This window comes from Suncus etruscus, chromosome 19 (genome assembly GCF_024139225.1).
Source record: "Suncus etruscus isolate mSunEtr1 chromosome 19, mSunEtr1.pri.cur, whole genome shotgun sequence".
NCBI lineage: Eukaryota > Metazoa > Chordata > Mammalia > Eulipotyphla > Soricidae > Suncus > Suncus etruscus.
In genome coordinates, this window is record NC_064866.1 from 26,259,715 (window position 1) to 26,287,555 (window position 27,841).

General features: G+C 36.8%; 1 non-coding gene across 1 annotated transcript; it reads left to right on the forward strand.

Moving 5' to 3' along the window:
• Positions 1-22,294: 22,294 nt before the first annotated feature.
• Positions 22,295-22,401, forward strand: LOC125997678 (U6 spliceosomal RNA). The gene has a single exon (XR_007491716.1). It is a non-coding gene; the product is annotated as a U6 spliceosomal RNA (small nuclear RNA).
• The last annotated feature ends 5,440 nt before the right edge of the window (positions 22,402-27,841 follow it).

The following is a 27,841-nucleotide window of genomic DNA, read 5'->3' on the forward strand; positions in this document are numbered from 1 at the left end:
TAGATTAGCTATGTCAGCTGTGGGGTCCTAGATTCTGAACATTTTGTAGAGGCCACATATTGTAAGGTACATGTTAGGTTTCCTCAAGCCTATTTCCATTAACTCTGCCCCAAGCTAATGGCCATAACAGGTAGCCAATTGGGAAAGGACACAAGGGAGCAGTAGGATGGTACCCTAGACAACAGTCAATAATTTCAAAGATCATCACAAAACTAGAACCTCCCTATATCCCTTCCATAAATGCTTTTATGACTTTGGGCAGGACACGTTTCCTGCAAGAGACAACCCTAATGATCAGTGTGGAGCTGTTGGAAACAGATTAAAGTTTTGTTCAGCTTTGTTCCAATTGTGTGATCTCATCCTTGGACTCCAGACCCTAACACAGGTTCTGCTCAGAAAAAAATCTCATTACTTTACAGAATTATGTAGGATTTTTATTTTTTTTCACAAAGAAGAAACTTTGCTAGTGTTAGACATTTTATCCAGATCCAATCATAATTCTAATGTTCATAAAAGACAACTAAAGGCATTCACCAGAGTTGTCAGAAAAAAATTTTGCCAACACTTTCATCTATCCTCACCATTGTGACCTTCCCCAGAATCCTGCCTCTAAAGGTTGATGGTCAGTAGAACCACAATCTGGGTGTTCAACCATTAAATCTAAAATAGCAAATGCATATCTACCTCTTCCTTCAATGCCCACCTGCTCATCCTCAGCCACCGCTTCTCAGTCTTGGCACCCAATTTAACCTAATTTCCTTAAGTGCCAAAACCTTAAATCTCTAGCTATAAGACCTGTCTTCAAGTCACATCCCAAACAGAGCATCATTCCTTTTAGACAATGGTGTCTGCCTTTACTGGTTTCCTTTCTTCCAGATTTATTGCTCTTTCACATCTCTTTTTGGAGAGTCCAGCAGCTCAATTCTGTAAGAACACATACCTCTTCTTCAAACTCACCAATAGGTTTAAACGTAGATTAAAGTCTAAGGGAAGCACAGAGCTCAGTAGGCCCTCCATGAAAAACCCTCAGCAGTGTCTCTGACCTCATTTTCTACCACGCAGTTTCTCATTGACTCCACTTCACACATTCTTTACCTCTCCCAGAAGCATCCTCTTCCTTAAGCCTTTCTCCTTTCTTCTCCCACTGCCTAAAAGACTCTTCTGCATAAACATTCTCCAAAACTCATTCAGAATTTGGCCCAAATATCACCTTCTCAGAGAAGTTCCTCTTCACAATAATCCCTGTCCTATTTTTCTGAGTGATCTTTCTTCCCACCACTTATCAGTACCATTACAGTATTTACTGTCTAGTTCCATTTACTAGAATGCTGTGTTTACATTCCACATGTGTAAGTGAGTAGCTTTCTGGAAGGCATAACAAAAATTCTGGCTTGTAATGATAGTGCAATATGTAGGCACTAACCTTGCATACAATCAACCTGGCATTCAGTTCCCAGTTCTCTGTAAGGTCTGTGTCCTCCTCACATGTCTTGTCAGGAATGATCCTGAGCACAAAGCCAGAAATAAGTCCTGAGCACAGCCAGGGATGACTCAAAAACAAAAATCGACCAAATAAGCCAACAAATAACCCTGTGATGAATGGACAAATGAGTCTGAGGACTACATTGATCAAAGGGTTCTTGCTGCAGAGAACTGGTAAGGTCTAAGTAGCCCTAAGACCCTTAATTAAGGTTCCAAGTGGTTGATAATGATCTTTTTTTTTTAGTTGGCTTATTTGTTTTGGGGGGCACACCTAACAGTGCTCAGGGGTTACTCCTGGCTCTGTGCTCAGAAATTGCTCTTGGTAGGCTCAGGGACCATATGGGAGCCAGGAATCAAACCATTAGCGGTCCTGGGTCAGCCGCATGCAAGACAAATGTACTACCTCTACTATCTCTCCAGCCCCAGTTAATAATAATCTTAAAGGGTTTTAGTTTAAGAATAAAAATGATATGCCCAACCTGCACTAACCCAGGTTTGTTTCTTTACTATAATTTTCTTTCTATTTTTTTTAATAAGATCTGCTTTTTTGTTATTATTTTTTCATTTTCAGGACTCATCTGGGAGGAATACTTGGGAAGTATTTACTGATCATAACTGATATGTATAAATTGGGAGGGGTGTTGGGCCACACCCGGTGATACCCAGGGGTTACTTCTGGCTATGTGCTCAGAAATCGCTCTTGGCTTGGGGGATCATATGAAACACGGGGGGATCAAACTGTGCTCTGTCCTAGGTCAGTGCGTGCAAGGCAAACGCCCTATCGCTTGCACCACCGCTCCAGCCCCATCTATTTTTATGGTCAAGTGAAAGTTCAGAAAATGACTTTGTGATTCTATATGCAAAATTTAACTGATGCTAAATTGTTAACTAGAGTTAACAATTTAACTCTTCATCTGCTTTATTAGCACTCAGTCAGTTTCTAGCACTGTACCCAATCACATTTATTCCCCCCTCTCCTATGTTTTTTTAGAGGTTGGAAAGAGAAAGAAGATGTACCGCAGCACCAATAACTTGGCTCTATCGAAAGGTCCTTCTGTGTTCCTTTACCATGTTCAGCATGGCTTCCTCTCCTGATACCAATCAAAAGGATTTTATAGGTCTTTAGATACTGTCTTTTCCTGGAGGGCAAAAAGGTTAGATATAGTGCTAAAGATTCCTGTATTCATGTGTAGCTTTTTAGAAAATTGTTATCTAAATTTGTGATAAGAGTCCTTAATTTACTTGTGACATTTCTTGTTATGTAATATGAAATCCCAGGTATCCTGGTGGCACGAACATCTGACAGGCCTAAGACACTGTTCTTTCTGCATTCCTTTGTGCCATACTGGCATTCTTAATATAGGCGCTAAATAAGGACAATGTGAGACAGTAAATGCTGCATTGTGTTTGCAAAATTTCTTCCTGCCTAGGTTCTCCAAGCATGGTACATACAAACATTAAGAGAAATTATTGCCCCCACTTTACATAAAGAGGAGGAACATTTGATTTCTTTAGTAATAGCCTCTTACAGCAGTTTCCAAATGTAATTACATTGGTTGGAAATGCCAACTTGTGCAATGAAATTATCAGCACATTACACAAGACATATAAAAAGAAGCAATACTTCATAGACCGTATCAAGTACATGGGGAGGTTTTGTCTAGATCTTGACTCCACTCTGATGGGGATAAAACAAGAGAATAGCCATTAAGAGGAACTTTGACAGGCTTTTAACATTTACCATTTGAACACACTTGAGATAGGAGTTTGCTGGAGTAAGAAGCAGGCTACCCTCCTCCCCTCAGGCATTTATTCTGAGTCTCACAGGATCCACACTCCCTGTGGTAGCAGCAGCCTTCAGTTTTCCCTTTCTTGGATCAGTGCCCTATTGATGCTATTGCCACCAAGTCTTTTTCTTTTATTTTTTTAACAAATATTTTATTTCTATTGTGATTGAAGAAGCATGGCTACAATAATTGTAGCACTTATGTTTTCACCATGCACATTAAGGCACCATCAATCATCACCAAACACCAAAGACCTCCCACCAAAATGCGATATTTTTTACTGAAATATTATTTAATTCATATATTAAAAAAACACTGAGTTAGGCAAGATTTTAAAAGGGTTATATGAACTTTATGTACCTTTTACAGTAAAATGGCAATTAAAATATTTTCATCTCACACCACAGAGACTGGTACACATCGGAAAAAAGAAAGAAAAAGAATAACCAACCAATGCTGGTATGGATGTGTTAGAAAGGGACTTTTATTCATGCTAGTGAGAATGCTGACTGATCCAGCCTTTGTGGGGAAAAAATAGATATTCCTCAAAAACCTAGAAATTGAACTTCCATATGATTCAGTAATAACACTTCATGAATATAACCCAGGAACCTAAAAGGACATTGTAGAAAAGTCCTCTGCTCTCCTTCATTGCAGTACCATTCAAATTAGCCAAAATATAGTGCCTGAGAATAGATGAATGGATAAAGAAACTGTGGCATAACTTCATAATTGATTACTATGCAACTGTTAAGAAAAATAAAAGCATGCAATATGCTTATACATGGCTGGATATGGAGAGTATTCTACTGAGTTAAATGAGTCATAGAGAAAGAATGGGCATAAAATGAATATACTCAGCTGTGGGATATTAGCAATAGAACATATGGTATTGATATTCAGGGACAATAGAGATGAGGGGCAGGAGGGGAGTTCATAGTAGGAAGTTTTGCACAAATAGTGGGCAACTGCAGTTAGGGCAGAGAAGGAACCCCTAAGACAATGGTAGTTAGAAATAACTATGAAGAACAAAAACTGGACACTGAAAGGAGATAAAATAATATGTTTGATGTTTGATTCCTTTTTGGTAACAATATAGCAAGCCAAAGTATCTAAAAGGAAAAAAAAAGGAAGAGAGAGAGAATGTTTGCCACAGAGGCAGGCAGGGTTGAGGGGAAGGGAGAGGGAAACTTGGGACATTGGTGGTGGGAAATGTGAACTGGTAAAAGGAAGGGAAGGGTGTTGAACATTCTATGACTGAAATACAATAATGAACAATGTTTAACTGTGTATCTCACAGTGGTTTAATCAAATAATTTATTTATTAAAAAGAAGGAAAAACTGTATTATCTAATCAAGCATGCATATTTCTTAGTCTTCATTATTTAAAAAAGTAGATTATAAATTAAAATATATAATATTTCTGTAGGTACAAGCTGATATAATCTAAAAGAATGTAGCAATAAAAATGTCTTTTCAACAGATATAAGACCTATTTCAGTGATTAAACACACAATGTTAAAGTTCTTAGAGAATTTTGTCAATGACTATAACCAATTAATTTTTCTCCCCTATAACCAATTGCTTTTTAAAGTTATTAAGAAAATATTTTAATTGCCAGCAGTTGTTTTGTATTGATATTTTCTCTTCCATACTAATTCCTCAATTCATTTCAGAGCTTTTCTTACTTCCACTCAAGACTATTGAAGTTCAAATTTTCCTCATCCTGTGACCAACTTTCTGCTGTTGGAACTGGAGGCCTGTAAAATACACTCTGAGAATTCTAATTCTGCATTAAAACAAATCCTTCCATATGCTTGTTATTATTTGATAAAATTATATTCCTTGCCTTTTCCTTCTTCCCATTAGTAAAATTGGTTTACTTTTCTCCAAACACCTATCACCATGTTTTCATAAAGCAAAGAATAAAGATCTTTTGTGTCTGCACCATTGCAGGTACTAAGAAAGCAAAGGTGAATATTTGTCCTTGAACACTGAAAGGCCACAGAATTGCACAGGGATAGGCATGGGGGAGATAGGCAAGAACCAACAGAAAAAGATATTGGGGATAGACAGACAGGATCCCTGTGTCTGATCAGCAGGGCTTTCTTAGTGCAGTCATGTCTTAAAATCATGTCAGTGGTGGGGCCAGAGTGATAGTGCAGCGGTAGGGCATTTGCCTTGCACATGGTTGACCCAGGTTCGATCCTCTGTGCCCCATATGGTCCCCCAAGCCAGGAGCGATTTCTGAGCCGCATAGCCAGAAGTAACCACTGACTGTTACCGGATGTTACCAACAACAACAACAACAAATCATGCCAGTGTTGAATTTTTAATTTGTTGTTGAATCCCTTTTATGAAATTAACTGATCTAAAAGAAAATAAGAAGCTACAGAGTTAGGTGTAAAAAAAAAACACAAAGAAGGATGTTATAGAAGAATAAATAACTTCAGTATATCAGGCAGTGGTGGCAGGCATTACCCATGCTAAGTGGATTCTCATTCAGTTTCTTTAAAAATTTTGAGACAAACTAGCTACCTGAGTATCTTATAATCAGCCCAGGGAAAAACCCTTAACCCAAAGGGGAAAAAGAAAAAGCTAAGGATCCAAGTCTTGGCATCCAGAAGGAGATTTCACTATCTCTAAACATTTTACATTCCTAAAGAATTGTGTCTTTGGGCAAATGAAAAAAATATTTTAACTTTGGTCTTCTGCTACAAAACTTGAGATAGCAATCCCTGTCCCTTGAAGCACTGTGATTTAAAGATTCAGACTTGACTTTTTATAGTGCTGATACTATTAAATCAGGAGAATAGATGCAAAGAAAACAATCAGAGAAGGTATTCAACACCAAATTAACCTCCCAATTACAGGTAGAATTTACCATTCCAAATAAAAGAAAACATGATTAACAGTGCTTGGGTTTCTGTGTTTTCAAAGTCCTCTCATCTTCTTTCTTCTCCAGATCTCTTTGCCTTTGGTATAATTGCATACAAATAATGCTGATTTCTGGAAAATTCTATCCCTAACCCACTCCTGCCTCTGGAAAAAAAATTGCAACTGTAAGACAGAAATGTGCTTATGTAGGTGCATATGCTCATTCTAATCCTCCTTTGCAATAAAGGCTTAAAAGTGGGGGGAAATGCATTTTCCACTTGTGGCCAAAGACAATTTGGTTGGACCTCATAATCTCAAGGCCAACAGAAAATAAAAAATAGCACAAAAGGCAAATCCCAACATATGTTATAGAACCACAGCAGAAAAGAAGATTTTTCTGAAACAACATGATTACACTGTCATGTGACCCTTGCTGCCATGTGAAGAGCGAGAAATTCTCTAAATTAAATCAGTCAGAATGAAGAACCCTAGAGGATCCTACTGACTGAGACCTCCAGAAGTAGCAGGGCAGAGGGCCAGGATGGGAAATCAAGCAGAACTGAAGTTCCTTTAGATAGCAGGTAAGAACAAATGGATTGGTGCTTCTAAGTTTTCCCAACTCTTCTCTTTGTGACAGAATGGCTTTTTAATCGACCATCCTTCTGTTTTGTTTCTGCTCCTATATGTTTCCTTGCATGCGCCATAATGTGATTACAGCATGCTTCTGTTCTCAGAACCTATGTCCAAAATATAAGCAACTCTCAGCTCTACATGCATTTTAGAAGTCAACAGGGTCATAGTCTCATAATGCATTTTCCTTGAAATAAAACACTTAAGCTAAGCAGACCTGGCAGAGAAAAGTAGAAAGCCATCTCTGGCCTCGTTTGCATCTAGATAAGCTGGAGTCTAGGTACTACTCACACTGTTGAAACACCTTCACTGAACCAGGTCGCTCAAATATTACCAAGGAGCAGAGTAAGAGATATCCTCTCATCCTTCTTACTTCAATGTAAAAATAGATTTACACAGGGCCAGAGCGATAGCACAGTGGTAGGGCATTTGCCTCGCATGAAGCCAATCCAGGACAGATAGTGGTAAGAATCCGGCGTCCCATATGGTCCCCCAAACCAGAAGCAATTTCTGAGTGCACAACCAGGAGTAAACCCTGATCTTCACCGGGTGTAGCCCAAAAACCAAAAATAAAAAATAGATTTACACATCAAACATTCAATAGTGAATTATAAAGAAATTTATTTTAGAATGACTTCCATATTCAGATACATAGCCCAATACGAAATAGTGACTCCACAGTTTCAGAAGCTACACTATAGCAGAAACAGTCTCTGCCAACGAATCTTGTAGAAAGGGAGTCTTCTCCTCCTTTGTGTTTTCTGTGAGTCTTCCCATTTGCCCAATCCCAAAGGAATCAATTGGGGTAAGAGGCTGAACTCAACCAAATGAAGGACCATAAAGTCTCACCACCATCCTCAATACTCCAATCTCACCTCAACCCCTGTCCCTCGGTCACAGAGCAGGAGGGCAATTGTGGAGGGAAAGTCTCCTGGGATAATTGAAAAATAGGCAACATTCATCAACATTCATCAACATTCATCTTGTCCCCAAGATCTGGGTCAACCTGGGAAACCAGAAAGTTCTCTGGGGCCAAATAAAGTGGCTTTTTTTGGCTTGTCTCATAGAGGTTAGTAGTGTCTGTTCTGTCTTAGTTGGAAAATTTTCCCTACCTCCCCTTTTCAAACAAATTGAAAATTTTTTTGGATCTGCCACAGAAATCAAAACATTTTACAGTACAGAAAAGTGAGTTAAAGTTATGACACAGAGGGTCCCTGGTATGACAGAAATGAGCAATCCTAGCATAATGACAATTCTTACAGAAGTGTGGCACTAGTATTTCTAAGCCTCCCCTTTTACCCCAGAATGGGACATAAAAACTCCCAGTTCCCTAACAAGGAAATCCTCTGAACAGTGAACAAGATTAAAGTTGAAGTATCTTGAAGGAACTTTGAACATTGTAGATGATGATCAGCAAACTTTCTGTAAAGTGTCAGATAGCAAACATTATAGGCTTCCTAAATTATATGGTCTTGGAAGTATAGTACCAAATGGGCACACGCAAATAAATGCTTGAGTCCATGTTACAATAGCACTGTACCAAAACAGACCTTTCTCTGCTTTAGAGCATTGATTCTTCCCCCATCTTCTGGTCTTTAACAAGGTGGTATGGTGGGATATATATCTGTTTTATGAAATGACCTTATTGGTTTCTACTAGACTGTGAGTCACATGAAATTAGGAGCCACATCTTATTATCCTGGGCATCCTTACTACTAATAATTTCATGGATGAATGCATATATGAATATCTACAGAATAATGCTGTAATTTACAGGTTTGTTTGCAGTTCTTTTATATTAAACTGCATGCATTGTTCATATATCTAATATATTGAATGGTTAGGAAGTAAGATAGAGAAATAGAAACTCCAAGTTCTAAATTTATTATGAAACAAATGCATTTTCATGCTCTGCTAATGCTGCTTTACTTTAATAAAAGTAGAACAGGTTAGCTCAACTGTTGACAGTAGAAAAGTAAACAAGATTCTAATTAATATCTTTGCTAATGAGATTCCCTGGATGAGTGTTTAACCATAACACATGAATTAGGTGTTTATTCTGACATATGCTCAACTTAGGGCGTTGTGTATTTGTTTTTTGTATTTCGTTTCTTTTATCATATGTGGCCTTGAGAAATTTCAAGAAAAACATGTTTCTGTTTTTGTAGTCTTGCAGAAGTTTGCTTTCTGATTTCAAACCCTCCAACATCAGAGGTATTTGTGGTGTGTCTGCTAGCATTCACATTCTCAAATTCACCTCAAACTGCCAGGGAACACTAGTCTTTGTTCTCCAACTCCTAATACAGACCTGAGGAGTTTAAGGACTACACACTCCCATCTTTAGTGAAGCAGAGAGCTGGAGAAGAGAAAGGAGTTTGACTACCACCTCCATCTCCTGTGAAAATTGAGTGCAAGAAGAAAAAGTAATTCTGTCTTCCATGAAGTCTGATTTTTGTTTTTGCTGAATGCAATGCAGCCAGGAAAGAACTAGAACAGTGCTTCTGGTTTTTTGTCCTTAAATAAAGTGTTAGTTTGAATAATTTGATCATAAAACTTGATAAAAGGAAGTTAGCAGTTTTACTACAGCAGAAACAAACTTTTGGTTATGGTGCAAGTTAGACTTGGGGTACATAGACTAGGTAAAGCTTAGACTAGGGGTGCAATGAATCTAGTAAATGTTTTCAGCCTGAGTGACTGGGAATATCTATGACCAAAAATCAAGTAAGAGATATGACCTTCATTTTTAGGTGGTTAAATTAATACAAATAAATTTTTATTGAGCATTCACCAAGGACTTATCAGAGAAAAATACAAATCTTGAAGCTGCTAGCTTGTTCAGTTCTTTGTGGAGACATCATACAATTTCACAAGTTTTTTAAATGGTACATATTTTATATTTGTATTATAGCCATCCCAGAAACAAAATCTATGTATAAACAAATTAATTATCTTTTCTTTTTGTATCTTCATTTGCCATATCTCACCTTGGCATAGACAGTCAATAAAAGAGGAAAAGAAATCTTTCCTTATATCTAAATACATGTAAATTTTGTTCTTTTATTAAATGCAGTATTTGATTCTTTACAAAACCTTGTTCCAAGTATTTCTGTTTTTGATAAATTAAAAAACAACTTTCTCTCCCCCTGACTTTACCTGCTGAGATCCACATCTTGCCTTCTGTCCCTTTAACCTCTGGCATATGTCTCTTTCTCAGAGTACCAAACAGAGGCCAACAAGACACAGAGAATGACCAGATAAAGGAGAGAAAATCTTTGTTTTTCAGTGTATATTGTTCTCAAAATACAGTGACTTATTTTATTTAAGGAGGTAAGTTCTTGCATGTGAATCTATGTAGGGTTAATACCTCCAATAAAAAAAGTTTAATAGAAACCTTAAATTGCTTAAGAATGAGTACATTTAAAATTCTGTAAAATAATCCTGAGCTGGAGAGATAGTAAAGGGGTTAAGAAATATGTCTGGCTGGTCCCCTGAGCATCTCTGGTATACCTGTGGAGGTCCCCAAGCAGTGAACACGTTTGAACTTGGAGGTTCTCTAGCACTTCTGGTGGCCAGGAAGTCACCCTCACCATGCAGCTAGAGCAACATCGCATCCTAAGGCTCTTGTAATGAGTCATGAATGTGTCCCCTGTGTCCTCTAAGTACTGCTTAGGAAGCCCAAATTCAATGCTCATTATTTTTCCCCAAAACAGTTGGCTAAAACTTAATTCTGTTAAATAGTACTACTTAAACACACACCATGAAATTTTAAATCATTGATGTTCAGAAGCTGGATAGATAGCAAGAAGGTAGGGTGTTTGCCTTGCATGCAGAAAGACATTGGTTTGAATCCCAGCATCCCATATGGTCCCCCAAGCCTGCCAGGAGTGATTTCTGAGCGTAGAACCAGGAGTCACCCCTGAGCGCTGCCGGGTGTGACCCAAAAACAAAAACAAACAAAAAAAACCACTGATGTTCAGACTGTTTCTGAATTTGATTTTATAAATTTATTTTTTAAATGCTATGATTTACAAAGCTGTTATAAACAATTTCAAGTATTCAGTGTTGCAACTCTAAATCCACAGCCAGTGTTAGCATCCCTCTACCAATGAATGACTCAAGGTTTCCTCTCTCTCCCTCTCTATCCACTCCCTTAGTAAATTATTACTTTTTAAAATTTAACTATTTAATTAGGCAACCTGCTTACACTGATGATAACTCTTACAGTTTTGAAGTATTTGGTTATCTCACCTTTGTATCACTAAAGTGCACAACTACCGTGCCTTCTGTTTACTATTTACTATTTACTACAGCATCTCCAGACTAACTTCCCACACTTCCCATACAAACACCATCCTTCTTCCTTGACATTTTCATTCCTCTAGCCTATGAACAAGAGTTTGCCATCATACGATACCTTTTATTTTTTTTTCTAAATTTTCTTATTTACTCTGAAAAATAATGGTTCAATGTTAAAGGATTTGAAACAAGTGGGAATCTAGTCAGGAAGTAGCTTATTAAACATCAATGGAAGACATTTTAGACATCATTAGCCAATGAATTAAAAGCTCTATTAGTCAGAGTTGGGGAAATAGCTCAAAGGGTTGAAGCATGTGTTTGGCAAGGGGGAAGTGTAGGTGCGTGCCTGATCCTACATGATTTCCAGAACACTGCCAAGCAATAAACTGGGACTAGCCTCTGAGCACTGATGGGAGTAATCCAAAAATTAAAACCCAAAAAGAAAAATCCTGTTAGTCTGAAACCTGGCAGGGTTTCAATTCAGACTGACACCATTTAAGATACAGGCATAACTGACATCTCTTCAGTAATGCTGTACTAAGATATATCACAGGATCTGAGAATGTGTCTGATACTTAGTGTAAGCATAAAGTCAAACACTGAGAGAAAAAAAGAAACATTCCAGATTGTAGCAGATGTTCTCAGCAAAAGTGTGTAGGATGTTCAGCGGATGAAAAATTCAACATGAGTTAAATCATATCCTTAAAAAAATTTTTAAACAGGTTTCTGTGAGGTATAATCCTCTGTTTTGAATGTGTTAGTAGAAAATAACATACCAATCAGTCTTCATCCTCTATTATATTCCTGTAGGTCATCTTTTAAAGAATCAGATGATATTGGGTATGATGACATCCAAAAAATAAACAGCTTTTGCTAGAGAATTGATAGCTTGAGGAAAGGGGCAGAAAAAGGTGATAATGGCTCTTAATCTCTAAATTATCTGAATGCAGGCACCCTCCAGGTTCACTCTTTTATCTGCCATCTTCCCTTGGGAGGAAGACAAACTTCAGAGATTCTAGCTTAGTTTTCCTTACACAATTCTTTTTCAAATGTAACATATACCCTTCCCCTTTGGCTTTGTTAGCATTAAAAGGAATTTGCCTGCTATCTGCCTTTCTACCCATGTTGATTATTCCTGATCAATAAGTGTCCTATGTGGAGGACACTCAGGGCTCTCAGTACACCAGGCTGTGAGTTCCCTAACCCCATGCTTTTCTCTATTATGTTTGTTTTGTTTTTTTAATCCTCATGGAAAACTCTTGCTTCAGGTCCATTTACCCAGGATTGGTTTCCATTACGACGAGGAGATTTCTGATACTATTTTAAAATATTCTGGTAATATTCCCACCACTGAGGAGATTTCTGATACTATTTTAAAATATTCTGGTAATATTCCCACCACCATTGCACTGGTGAAAAGGGGGTGTTCGTTTATATACCTAAAACCCAACTACAAACATGTTTGTAATCATGGTGCTTAAATAAAGATATTTAAAAAAAAATACTCTGGTAAATGAGGCAATGGAATAAAGACATGCCTCTAACCAAAGAGGTTGAGAGTAGGATAGTTCAACACCTGATGCAGTGATCGCAGGAGTGCACTTCAGTATTGATTGTGTTGTGGTAATAAAAATATGGCATAATATACTCACAGAACAAACAAATTATTTAATTTGGACAACAGCTTAGAACATAAGTGAGACCAGCACCCAAGCGATTAGTCAAGCACATAAATGTGACTCCTACTTCCTAAAGAATAAGAACAGTAGTCTGAAATCACCAGCATTAATCAGTTCTAATATCTACCCTTCTTATCCTAATTGTATTACCTTATAGATAAAGAGACCCATGTTGGAAAAGCAATATGGCTTAAGAGAATCTTAGCCCTAGACCTCATGTTTCCTTTCTTCAGTATTGCCATGATCACATTAAAAATAATAATACCATTAATAATTACATTAAATAACATTAAAAATGAATAATAACATTAAAATGTTAAATTAAGCAATTACATTTTCAATTAATTAAAAATTAAAAAGAAAAAATATTTTCTAATCATATGTAGTTAATTCATTCTAATAAGTATTTAATTACCATATGTAAGCAGGCAGGACTGGATTAAAATTTGTGGAATCAAAGAGTATATTATTTTTAAAAAATAATATAGATTTTATGTACACATATAAAAATGTATGAATAAAATTACTTAAAGCCAAAAATAACAAAATCTATCATAATAATATCTTAAAGATCAAATATATTAAACAGTAAATACATTTTTATGAACAAAATGCATTCCACACCTCTTTTACACCTTTTCTGATCATGTTGTGGTACCAGGAACATGTCAAACATGTCATTCTATCATTAAATCACATCCCCAGTCTATTATTTTCAAAATTTTGTCTGTTTATTCTTCAATTAACTTTTTTTTGGGGGGCCACACCCGGTGGTTCTCAGGGGTTACTCCTGGCTATCTGCTCAGAAATAACTCCTGGCAGGCAAGGGGGACCATATGGGACATCGGGATTCGAACCAACCACCTTAGTTCTTGGATCTACTGCTTGCAAGACAAACGCTGCTGTGCTATCTCTCCGGGCCTCAATTAACTTTTCAATAGCAATGGTTTTTTTATTTTTGTTTTTGGGCCACACCTGGTGACTCTTAGGGCTCACTCCTGGCTATGCACTCAGAATTTGCTCCTGGCTTAGGGGTCCATTTGGGACACCGGGGAGGTGGGGGGAGGGACCAAACTGTGGTCAGTCCTAGGTCAGCTGTGTGCAAGGCAAATGCCCTACTGCTGTGTCGCACTCTGGTCCCAGCAATGATTTTGATATAAGATTATCGACAGAGAGTATAGTCTCTTCTTCAGCAACATTAACCAAAACTTATTTCTATTGATAACTAGCAATTTGAAATTTTTCTTTTCAAAGTCTCAAGTCTTTATTGGTAATACATATGATTTCAGAATTGTCATCAAATTGGAGAAAACATTGACCAAATAGAGAGCCCTTTTTTGATTTTGTTCCATCAAAACCTCTATGACATTATACAATTGACAATTGTGGTGCTTTCGGGATTTTTTGTTTGATTTTTCTTTTTGTATTGTTGTTGTGTTTCTCTTACTTTTTCCCTTTCTTCTCTCAAATTAATATTTATAGCCTCTAGAAGGACTCTGTCCAGTTTTTTGCTTGTTTGATTTTTTACTCCATTTTATTTTTTTCTTTTCTTTTCTTCAAACTTGAATCATCTTGTTTTGCCTCTCAAATTGAGGGGGAAACAATGGAGGGTACCAAGACCAAACAGTAGTAATAAAATTGATCGGGTTTACACACCAAACCCAAAGCCAACGACAGCAGAATCGATACTCAATCTACAACAAGCTAGACACAGAGGGGACCACTGAGGGGTAAGGAAGGTGGTGGATATGGGATGCAAGCTGGAAATGGGGGCCGGTAGGAGGACAACTATGGTGGTGGGAATTCCATGATTCAATGTTAATATGTACCTAAAGTATTACTGTGAAATATATGTAATCCACTTTGGTCAAAATAAAAGTTATTATTATTTAAAAAAACATAAATTTTAATAGTTACCTCTGGCAGCATAGAATTCAAACCTTACTTCTTTTCTTCTATATCTATACCTTCTCGTCTTTAAGTTATAAGCACACTCTCTTCTAAAAGTGAAACCTCTGTCCTTCATCTTTATATTCCCAATAGCAGCTAACCTGGCGAAGAAGATAGTTGAATAATATTTGAAAGTTGTTCTTAGACAAAGTCAGGAAGCAGTCATGAAGGTATATATTTAATAATAAATATGAGTATAACAACTATATATCAACAATATATATTAAACTAAAAGTAAATATATATCCAATTTTTCCTAAGAGTCTGAGAGACATTTTGGTCACCAAAACAATGCTGAATATGAAGGGTATGAGAGAGGAAACATCAGAATGAATTATAGGTCAGAGTAGGGACCACTATGACAATAGTAGTTGATAATTATCACTTCGGATAAGAACTGGGTGTTGAAAGGAGATAAAGTGTGCATCTTGGATAACAGAGAGAAGAAAAATGTTTGCCACAGAAACAGGTAGTGGAGAGGGCAGGAATCAAACTAGTGACATTGGTGGTAGGAAATATGCATTGTAAAGGGATGGATGTTGGATATAAGATAACTGAAACTTATGAACACCTTTGTAATGGTAAAATAATAAAAAGCAAAAATTAAAAACTAAGAGCTGGAAACTGGAGCAATAGTACTTGGGTAGAGCACTTGCCTCGCTCTTGATCAACAAAGGTTCACACCCCAGAACTACATATGGTCCCTGAGCCCCACCAGGAGTGATCTCTGTGCACCTGAGAACAGAGCTAGGAGTAAGCTCTGAGCTCCTCCACATATGGGGAGAAAAAGTCATCCGAGAGCCAATTTCTGGCTTGCCCACATGGTTCCAGCAGCATAACAAAAATGTGAAATCTCCAGCAAGCCCCAGAACCTAGTATGTGTGATTTATTCTCCCAGTCATCCCAATAATAACAACAACAAAGGGGGAAGAGGAGAGACAATTAACAATTGGGCAAACAGACATTGTTTATAAAGTGGAAAAAGTAGTTTTTGGAAATGATAAACCAGAAAGAACATTCAAATATATTTATTTACCAAGCAAATTTTAAGTATTTTGAATTAGAGAAATGCAATCTTTTCTCTTACACAACATACATACTCATTGGCATACTGATATCTGCCTAAAACCTGCCTATCACCACTATTTATTGAGTGCAGAACATGAATAGAATGTAATGCTTTTAAACGATTTGCTAGCCCTCATGTTTAGGTTCTTAGCACTGTCCCAAATGTCATAGTGGATGCTAAAGAAGTTTCTGTGATTTCCCTAGGACACACAGGTACTTAGTAACAAAGTGGGATTTGAACAGAATTTCTGGATGTAAGGCTTGTTTTCAACTTATTGTGTACCTGGTTACCTCTGCAGGATATCCAGAGATAAAGTCACAAAATCCATGGCCTTGGGAGGAAATGGTGCTGAAGAAGAATATCAAATTTTATGAATACAGAGCTCCTCGGTGGTACTGTGAGTATATGCAGAATAAGAGATCAGAAGCAACACCAGTTGCTTCTCTCTATACTCTCATTCTATCATCACGATCCCCTAATGGTTTTATTAAATACAAAACATACATTTCAGAACAACTGTAGTGTATGTTTTCTTTGCCTGAGAACACTCCCCCTCCTCTAGTTTCCATGCAGTATCCCTCATTGCACTAAAGTTTTTGTTTAAATATTTTGAGATCCTTGTGTAACCTCAGACCTTTCTATATCTTTTCCTTCATGTCTCTTAGTACTACCTGTATGTCTGAATGTTTATATACCTGTTATTATTTGCCTGTAATTGACTTCTCTATGAAAATTTAAGCTTCATGCTATCCAGAACTTTGCTGCATTGTCTATTCATCTTCCAGTGTTTAGGACAATGTTCAGTGTTTTGCAGGTGAACATTAACAATTTGAGTGAAGAAATGTGCTTCTTATGTTGGCTTGATATTATCATAAGCAATCCCTGAAAGGCAGATTCAAAACACCTAAACAAAAAAGAAGTCCCTAGAGACCTGCTTTTAAAATCTGTATCTCAGGAGCCGGAGCAATAATACAGCAGTAGGGCATTTGCCTTGTACTCGGTCAACCCCAGACAGACCCTTGTTCGATTCCCAGCATTCCATATGGTCCCCTAAGCCTGCCAGGAGTGATTTCTGAATGCAGAGGCAGGAATAAGCCCTGAGTACCACCAGGTGTGACCCAAAAACAAAACAAAACAAAAAATCTAGAACTCAAATCTAGGTTCCCAGAGAAGATTCACTTAAAAGTTTAGGATCTCAAGAAGCCCCCTGCTTCTATGCAATAACATTCCTTTTATTTGTGTATGTTTGTGTGGAGAGAGTCACACCTAGAAGTACTCAGGGCTTATTCCTGGCTCTGATCTCAGAAATTACTTCTGTCAGTGCTCAAGCAGCCTTTGGGATCCTGGGGATCAAAACTGGGCAGTGCAAAGACAGGTATCTTAACCACTGTGCTCTCTCTCCCCAGCCCAAGATTCCTTTTTTCTTTTTTGCTCAGGTCAATATTCTCCCTGTCAAAGTAAGGCTGAACGTCTGAAAACTGCCTTTTAGTTCATTTTCATGTGTGATATGTACTCTCCTTGTCAGCAAGTCTAACTCTTAAGATATGCCTAGAACAATGTTTAAATATTGAGGTTATAGATTTTCCTAGCCTGCCATAAGGTAAGCTAAGATTTTATAGCAGAAGCAAGAACTAAAACGTACTTGGCTATAAAGGTAGCACTGAAACAACTACTTTTTAGATCCTATAATCATTTCTTACTAGAAATACCTCTTTTAAAGAAAAGAATGTATTCCAATCAAACACTTGCAGCAATTTATCAGAGGAGTAATGACCTAGAAAGTTCCTGGATGTGCTTCAGCATTGACAACTGATGAGTTGCTTCCAGTTTTCCAATTGTTTTAGAACAGACTAGGTTCAGAGAGGAGCCAGTGTGTACAGACGCATCATTGTAGCCTTATAATCTCTTCCCTAAAGTTAGGATGACATTTTCTTACCTTATTAAAAATTCCTTTACATTTGTGAGTCAGAAGCAACAATACTGTGGTAGGACACTTTCCAGTAGTAAACCCTGAGCACCATTGAATGTGGCTTCCACACCAACTAAACATATTCTGGATACTCTTGAAATATTTATTGTCAAAATCTCAGTTCTTGCAATTTGGCTAACTTTTAACATGTAGTTATGTTGGGAAAATGCATTCCCAGAGACTGGCAAAGATATTGGTTTAGATACTCATTTCAAACAACTATTGAGATCATTAAGTGTTGCTATTCAGTATCATACTGCTGTATGGATATATATGATATATATGCTATATATCATATGCTATATATTGCTATACAGTATGCAATATAGGAACCAATGCACTGAAGGAATTAATCACTCAGTACAATGGAATCAATGTATGGGTCATATGTGCTCATCCTTTCATTTAGCCAGACCAGGCCCTAAACCTGTTCTTGAAATAAATATCCTACTTCATTAGATGCTTCATCTCTCTTCTATTCACTTCCATAATTTTAATTTTATTCTTTCATTTTCTTCACCTGATTACTGATCATATAGTTTGTGTTTTCCTATAAAAATGAGGTCTTTCAAAAATATTACCTCTGACTGGTTCCAGAACCCTGAACAACCAACAGAGCTTACACGGGAGACAGGTGGGTAAATGGGCCAGGAATCCCCTCCCCTGCACTCCATCCTCAAACCCTAGTTCAGAGGGAGTAGGTTGCAGGGACTCCCAGGGAACCTTTAAAAGTCATAGCAAGTGCAAACCTGGCCTCCTTCCCCCTAAAAATAAAAAAACTACATGACCATATCAATTGATGCAAAGAGGGCATTTGATAAAATCCAATACTCATTCATGATGAAAACACTCAGCAAAATAGGGGTGGCAGGACCTTGCTCAAGATAGATACAGCTATCTCTAAGAAGCCCACAGACAACATTATCCTTAACGGTGAAAAACTGAAAGCATTTCACTAAGGTCAGGCACTAGGCAAGACTGTCCACTGTCTCCACCCTTATTAAACATAGTATTTGAAGTCCTAGTAATAGCAATCAGACAAGAGAAGGGAATCAAAAGATTTCAATTAGGGAAAGAGAAAGTCAAACTGTGTCTATTTGAAAATGATATGATGGTATACAGCAAAAATTCTAAAGAGTCCACAGAAAAACTCCTAGAAACAATAAACCAATACAGCAAATTGGCCTGCTACAAAGTCAATAAACAAAAGACAGTTGCATTCCTTTATACAAATGATGAACCAGAGGAGAAAGAGATCAAAGTGTCCATCCCATTTATAATGGTATCTAAAACTATGAAGTACTTAAGAAGCAACCTAACAAGAGAGGTGACTTATATCAAGAAAATTTCAAAATACTTCAGAAAGAAATGGAAGGGGACCTAAAGAATTGGAGGAACATCGCATGCTCATGGATTAGAAAAATCAATAACATCAAAATGGCCATCTTACCTAAACTACTATAAGGATTCAATGCAATTCCTATTATAATTCAGACATCATTCTTTATAGACTTAGAACAATAAATTATTAAGTTCCTGTGAAAGTACAAAAGACCTAGGTTAACCAAATTCATAATAAAACCAAAAAATTAGATGGCGTCTCTTTACCTAACTTGAAACTTTACTACAATTCCATAGTGATCATAACATCATGGTACTAGAATAAAGATAAAGTCTCAGACCAATGTGTCAGAACAAAATATCCAGTGACATACCCTCAAATAGTTAGTCAACTTATATTTGACAAAGGAGCCAAGAATTTGAAATAAAACAAAGACATTCTCTTCAACAAGTGGTGTTGGAACAACTGGATAATCATTATAAGAAATTAAAGATTGATACACACATCACACCTTACACAAAATCAACTCAAAAATGAATCAAAGACCTCAAAATCAGACCCAAATCCATAAGTTCATTGATAGTTTATTCATAGGCAGAATACACCAAGACTTACACCTCAAAAATATATTTGATGATCGGATGCCAATGGCAAGAGCTAGATAATCAAACTTAAAAAAATGAAACTACATCGAACTAAAAAGTTTCTGTATGACAAAGGAAACATGGGATAAAACTACAAAACACATAGTGAAATGGAAAAATATTTTTACCCTCAACACATCAAATAAAGGTTTGATATCTAGAATATACAAAATACTTACTCACAAAGGTTAGTTCCACAAAAACTAAAAACAATTTTAAAAACTGGGGAAAAGAAATGAACAGACACTTCTCTGAGGAAGACCAACAGATAGCCAACACATTAAAAAAAGTTCATCATCACTTAACATTAGGGAAAGCCAAATCAGGCAACCATGAGGTACCATCTTACACCAGTGAAGATAGCACATATAAAAATAATGGGATCAATTTTTGTTGGCAGAGATGTGGGAAGAAAGGAATTCTCATCCACTGCTAGTGGGAATACTGTCTAGTCCAAACCCTAGGGAAAACAGTATAAAGCGTCTTCAGCACTCTCAAAATTGATCTACCATATATCCCAAAAATCCCTCTCTTGGGTATCTATCCATAAAATAGAAGAACACTCATCCAAAAATATGTATGCACAACACTATTCATTGTAGCACTCAGTACAATAGCTAAGACTTGGAATCAACCTAGATGTCCAACAACAGATGAGTGGATCATGAAGATGTGGTACATATACACAATGAAATACTAAATAGCAGTAAGAAATGGTACAGTCATGCAATTTATAACAACAAGAATGGGACTATAGGGCTGGAGAGATAGCATGGAGGTAAAGGCATTTGCCTTTCATGCAGAAGGTCATCGGTTCGAATCCCAGCGTCCCATATGGTCCCCCGTACCTGCCAGGAGCAATTTCTGAGCATGGAGCCAGGAGTAACCCCTGAGCACTGCCGGGTGTGACCCAAAAACCACACACACACACACAAAAAGAATGGGACTAGAATATATAATTTTAAATGAAGTGAGATAAAATTGTATGTGGTATTTAGAATAATATTTAGAATAATTCCACAAAGAAACACATTGGGCTAAATGGTAAATATTCCCAGCACCATAGATGTCAAGGTATAGCAACAAGAAGGAAGCAAATCAAGTGGAAAAAGAGAATCACAAAGCCTTTACTCTCTTTCACACTGCAAAGAAACCTGCAACAACAGAAACAGCTGGTTAGGCTGAACAGGTGTTCAATCAATTTCTCACTACAGAGGTCTATAATAATGTTCTAAAGTTTTTATCCACAGAAACAGGTACAGAAAGTGATTGGAAGCCAGAGACTACCATTGAAGTGCTCATTATCAGTATATTTTAGTGCCTTAGTTTTATTATGTATAAAATAACTCAAACTTCTTTATCCACAGAGATTTTTGGAGATATAGGTTGGTCACCCTAATTTTTGCATTTCAGTGCTTTATCATATTAGACTCCAAATACAGTGCTCATTATGACAATGTTTTGACAAAATACTCCAATATCTCTTTCCTTCTGATTATATCTTCTACTATGATCTAATGCTTATGTACATAAACCATTAGAATAGTCAACTGTAAACCATAGACTTTTGTTACAGGTCTCAATCACTGAGTACATTTTTGCAAAATATTATTTTTCTCCTTTTTTCTGATTCAACCATGTTACTATTATTTCATAATTCCTACACTGGCAGTTTTCTTAAAGGTAAGAAACCTGGATGCACAAGGCAAGTAGACGATACTACATGGGATAGACTCCTCTTATAGCGCTCACTACTTAATATTAATGCTTAATACTCTGGATATAAAAATTATGTTTATCCTAAAATGCTCCATGCATAATCTAACCCAGAAAGCTCTATTTAACAAAGTTAACCCCCACCATTAATGAAGTTCCTAGAAATTGGAAAACCTTTTCCCTCCAATGTGCTTACCTCACTTGTTAAAGCACTTTGACCCTTCCCACAAGGGTAAATCCTTCAACTACAACTTACAAATAGATCTCCAATGTCTGTCCACAAGTGGGTGTGAGCGTATATGTGATGGACTCCTCTATGTTTGTCTAATCTGTATTATACATAATCTCTCCCTATACTATGCATAGTCCCTGTTCTATATGATCCCTCCTTCACCCCCCTGTTCACCACCTTACAAAAACCCTTCTATCCTCTAACACCCTGAACCCTGATCCATTATCTCTCCCTACTTAACCCTCTTTACCTCAGTTCTTAACTCAGGAATCGGGACATTTCCCCCAGCCCTAGTAAACTGCCATCTAGCTTTCATCTCTCATTATGGCAAGAGGCTGCAGATACAATTCCTGCTGACACATTCTATGCCGCCCCTTTTCTCCCACCTACCTTCACTATAGATTGTGACTTGCTACCAAATTTGGCTCCCAAGAAACCCCCAACTCGAGGACACTTCCTGATTCCTGACTGCTACAAACCATTTTTCAATCTCCACAAGACCACTGTGTGGGATTAAAATGTCTCCTGGTTTTTATCTCCCCTCAGACTATTTCAAAATACTTAAAGGGAATATCTATATTTTCTTTGTATATTTCCTTAATAGTTATAACTCTTAGTGTTCTGCTCGCTTCGGCAGCACATATACTAAAATTGGAACAATACAGAGAAGATTAGCATGGCCCCTGCGCAAGGATAACACGCTAATTTGTGAAGCGTTCCATATTTAAAAAAAAAAAAAACTCTTAGTGTTTATCTCCATATGTAGAGGTAGCCTCCCCCATTCATTTTTTATTTAATTTATTATTATTATTATTATTATTATTATTATTACCTTTTGACTGATTAGTTGATTAGTAGAAAATTCTAGTAGAAAAAGGTTGCGGGAGATACAAGCTCAGGTCAAAACAATAGCATAGAGACTGTATAGCTTGTTACTTTTAAGCTCAAATACACCAGTAATATAATATGGCATATTTTCCTTTTGCATAGGCACACTAAAATGGATAAATTTTAGGTATAGAAAGAAGTTCTTACCTAATAGCGACAAGAACCTACAAATTTCATAGTGCAGGTGTGCCTTTCACCTGAACATTAGTCATAGGAACTTGATTTAGGCCTCAATTGATCAGATGTCAACTGTCCACTCCAAATGCCATATCCCAAAATTAGAACTGACAGTTTCCTGCACCAGCACCAGGAATCAGATGCCCCGAGAGGGAAACCCTAATACTGGTCTGGCACCAACTTGCTCCAGGGTAGGTTCATATGACATCTTGGGAATGAGGAAGCAACAGCTCCCTACCTCGCCACCTAACAGTGAGATGAAATCAGAAGACACTCTGTCCTAAAATCTGTGCAAAAACCATGATCTTTAATTACAGAAGGATTACTATGAGAACTGCTACTGAGCCGAACTTTTTCTGGGACCATAAAGAAAAATTTTAGTCTAGGCTTTGTCTTAGGATCTGTGCAAAAACCAAGATCTCTAATTATAGAATAATGACGATGATAACCACAACTGAACAGAACTTCTCCTGGGATCATAAAAAGAGACCTTGAGGTAGAAAAACCAACATGCCTAGAGGCTCTAGTCGGTCTTATGACAGTATGCTTCATGGGTGGAATCTCTTAGGCCAATGTTTACTGTGCCTATGCAAAAAAAGAAAAATCTTGCCACCTTTTCTCCCCACATTTTTTTTTCGGTTTTTGGTTTACACCCAGCAGCCTTCAACGGTTACTCCTGGCTCTGCACTCAGAAATTGCTCCTGGCAGGCACAGAGGACCATATAGGATGCCAGGATTTAAACCACTGTCAATCCTGAATCAGCTATGTGCATGGCAAAAGCTTTACTGCTATGCTATCTCTCTGTCCCCAGCTCCCTCCTCAATTTTTTTTATTTATATCTTCTAGATAGGGGCTTTCACCTATTACATAGAACCTTAGAACTTGAATCATTTTACTCTGCCTCATATCTCTCTATCTTTCTACAAATAGAAAAAAGAAAGAAAAAAGTGGATGAGACCCAGGGGCCAAGTGGTTTCAGGAGCACTGGGTAAAAATAAAAAGTCAGATCTAAATACCCAAGCCATAGTCAATGACAATAGAATCAAGAGACTCACACTATAACAAGCTAAATACAAATGGACCTGGTTAAAGTAGTAGTTTTGGAGGCTAATGAGGGAGGTACAGGATGCATGCTGGGAACTATGGTGAAAGGAGGTCAACACTAGTGGTGGGAATGGCCCTAATTCACTCTCACTATATGCCTGAAATACAACTGTGAAAGAATTGTAATTCACAATAATCTCAATAAAATTAAAAAAAAAGTAACCTCTGAGCACATATACTAATGCCCTACTACTAGAAAAACGAAAACAAACTAACACCAACTAGTCCCCATAAAAATTTATGGTGATTAGTTATGACTCACATATCAGTCAAGAGAGACTAAGATTTGCTTCAGGACCTTAAAATCATATTTATTCACTTATAGCAAGTTGATAATGCTGTTCTATTATAGAACCTTTATTTAAGCACCATAATTTTTTTACGGAATCTACCCTCCATATAACTCACAGTGTTATACTTGTCCACCAACTAGTTATAGAATTGTGCACAAGTGTATGTTTCCCACTTCCACGTACTTTGTAAACCAGTAGAAACGCAAGGTCATGTCTAAATTTGAAAAAGAGCAGAAATAGTTATAGAATTGGGCATGAGTAAATGTTTCTCACTACCACATACTTCATAAGCCAATAGAAACCCAAGGTCATGTCTAAATTTGGAAAATGTCAAAGTTCAATTCTCCTCTATGCCTAGTAAGAGGTTAATTTTGCACATGTTTATGTGGTATGTTTCTTGATTATTTTGCTGAGTTCATCTTTATCTACTGTCATCTTTTCATAGTCTAAATTCTAGACTTAAACTTAACAAATGTCCTACTTTTCCTAAACAGCATCGTATGACTTTCTTCCAGATTTTATTTAAGTTATCAGGCCTTATAGTTAAGGCCACTTATTAAAAAACCCTTTCTTGATCTCTCAAAACTTATCAGATGCCATGGTGATATATCTGCAGAGTTTAACATCACCATGCATTCCCATACAAAAAAAATTTTTTAATTTAATGTGAAACTGCTTTTTTGCTTTGTGAATTAGCTCCAGATAACTACAATATATTTTAGAATAGGTAGCATATTTTAGAATAGGTAGCATATATTATTTAAAAGACAATTTTTTCTAATGAATGCTCAAGAAAAATGGATGGTTCTGTAACTAAAATATTAATCACATAAAGCCCAAATTATCCATCTTTATCATAATCTGGCCTTTCCATAATATTCCCCAAAAGTGTCTTTTGCTTCCTCTTCTATGTACCCACATTTTCCTAATTTCATGCCTTTCTTACCTTGGAAACTTTTCTAACCACCTTTTGTATATTTAAGTCCTATAAATATTTTTAAAAGTCAGTCCTAATGGCAGTTTCTCCCAGCCTGAAATAATGTCTTTCTCCTATGAATGCTGATTAAGCTTGCTTCATGACCCATAACACTACTTTATCATATAAAAAGTTCAGTTAAAGTTTGTGGGACAAATCTTGGGTGTTTTGCATAGTCTAAAATCATTGCCATTCCCTCCTTACCTTAGAAACAAGAAATGGACATCTAAAATCTATAAAATATTGAGCACCCCATTCAGTTCCTATTAACAAGTTGTAAGAGCAATGACCCCAGAATGTCGAAATATCTCAAATGATTTATCAATAGTCATCATTTTGCCAAGGAAGACTAATAAGCATGTTTTGGTTTTTGTTTTCATTTATTCTTCATTTCTGTTGTATTTATTAATGCCCATATCATCAGAGCTATAATAAGCCTTAAAATTAATGTCTAATGTCTTTTATAGCTTAGGACTTAATTTATTCCCTAAGTCTGAGACTCTGGCACAATTAGGTTTTGATACATGGACATTTCTGCTTACTCGGGACTTAGTAGGAAAGGACTTCACATTTTGAATGGCCTCATAAATATATATTGAATTTAATTTTCTAACATGCAAAACCCATTTTCCTGTTGTTTGGAGGTTTTTTTCAGGCTGAGGGTAGAGTGAGTTTCTATAAGAATTTTGTTGTGTGCCATTAATTAGTTCATAAATCAACATGTCTTCGAATTGCACAGATTACCCTAAAGCCAATACACTTAGCATGAGAACATACAACTGCATTCTTCAATCTCACCTGGGTCTTGCAAATGTTTTGATCTAAGCAATTAAGATTTCCGGGGCTATTTTTATGTTATTAAGAAGCTTGTGATACTTCAATAGTTTTCATTATATTCCTTTGTAAAGAGTTATTCATTTAAGTCACGAGAATACATGGGTTTAAAAATTATCAGGGAAAATACTGATAAACTACAATTAATATATGTATTTAAATTTTTTTATCTCACTTTGTTCCTCAAGTCCTTTGTTCTTCAAGTCCTTGTTCTCCCTTGAATACCTGTCTTGATTGCTTGCCTTTGTGTTTCTTTACTTGCGTATTTCCACCTCTTTGCTGTTTTTTTGAACACACACTTTACATTTTCTTTCTTCTCACATCTTTCTAAATAAGTTTCAAATATTTTTGCTTCACTAAAAAATAATAAACTAAAATGTTATCTCTTAGGTCTTTATTTGTCTGTGCATGTATATATATATATATATATATATATTTGTGTGTGGATATATATGTATATATATATGTTAGTTTCCTTTCTAATTTCTGGTCAAAATATTTTGTATGTTAGGCCCATATACCCATATATGTTAGTTTCCTTTCTAATTCCTGGTCAAAATATTTTGTATGTTAGGCCCAAGAGGTAGTACAGGGTTTAAGTACCTTAACTTTTTTAAATTATTTTTAATTTTTGGGCCACACCAGGTGACGTTCAGAGGTTACTCCTGGTTATGCACTCAGAAATCACTCATGGCTTGGGGGACCATGTGGGAAGCAGGGGATCAAACCGTGGTTCTTCCTAGGTCAGTCCAGTGCAAGGCAAACTCCCTACAGCTGCGCCACTGCTCTAACTCCTCCCTTTCATTTTTTTTTTTTTTTGGTTTTTGGGCCACACCCAGCGATGCTCAGGGGTTACTCCTGGCTGTCTGCTCAGAAATAGCTCCTGGCAGGCATGGGGGACCATATGGGACACAGGGATCCGAACCAACCACCTTTGGTCCTGGATCGGCTGCTTGCAAGGCAAATGCTGCTGTGCTATGTCTCAAGGAACCCTTTCATATTTTTGCTATGATTTTGAAACATGAGTTTTACTCAGCAAGAAGAGTGGCAGTCGTGAATTCAGTTCAAACTGAATTCCAGTTTTCAGGTATCTTTCTTTTGTCTTCCTTCAAATATGTAGCATCAAATATTTTTAACTTTCATTCTTTATGTAACAATAACATTTCCTGTGCCAGTGACAAAATCAAGGAAAAAACCCGAGACCCACAGAAAATTATAAACATCCATTCATATATTCAGATATACCTTGCTGATTATCTGCTCGTTATATATTTGTCAATTGTCATTTACTCATTCATTCTTTAGTCTATAAAGTAATGAGACAGGACTGATATGTCCTGTTTTGAAGCAGGACTAGATCAATAAAGTGGAGACCTCATATGCAACGAGTTTATCATTCTAGAGAAACATGCAAGTTCTCATGTTTATATTTTAATCCTGAGTTCCTTTTACCCAGGATTAGATCCCAGTCTTCAAGTAACACCAAAGTAACACTTCAGAGTGAAAGCTTAAATTTTGTAAACTTGAAAGAAAAAAGCATACTTGATTTATATATTATATATTATACTATTCTATGTTTTATTTTTTAGAAGAGATAATCCATTTCAGTTAACCTGCTGCCTGAAACAAGTGAGTAGCAGACATGTTAGTTCCCATTTTCTTCCCTCTTTAAAATCTTTACACCCACCCACCCTGTGAGGCAATCTGGGTAAATTCGATTGCTCTGATTAACACTGGAAGAAAGCAACTCTAAGACTAATCAAGGTGACAGCGTTGACAATTCCATGACCTTTGATTCCTAATCTAGTATCTTTTTACACGTGACATGCTACCTCTAATTGCTAAGATAAAGCTTGGGGAAAGATGGAAATGCAAAGAAGATCCCACTTGTAGTT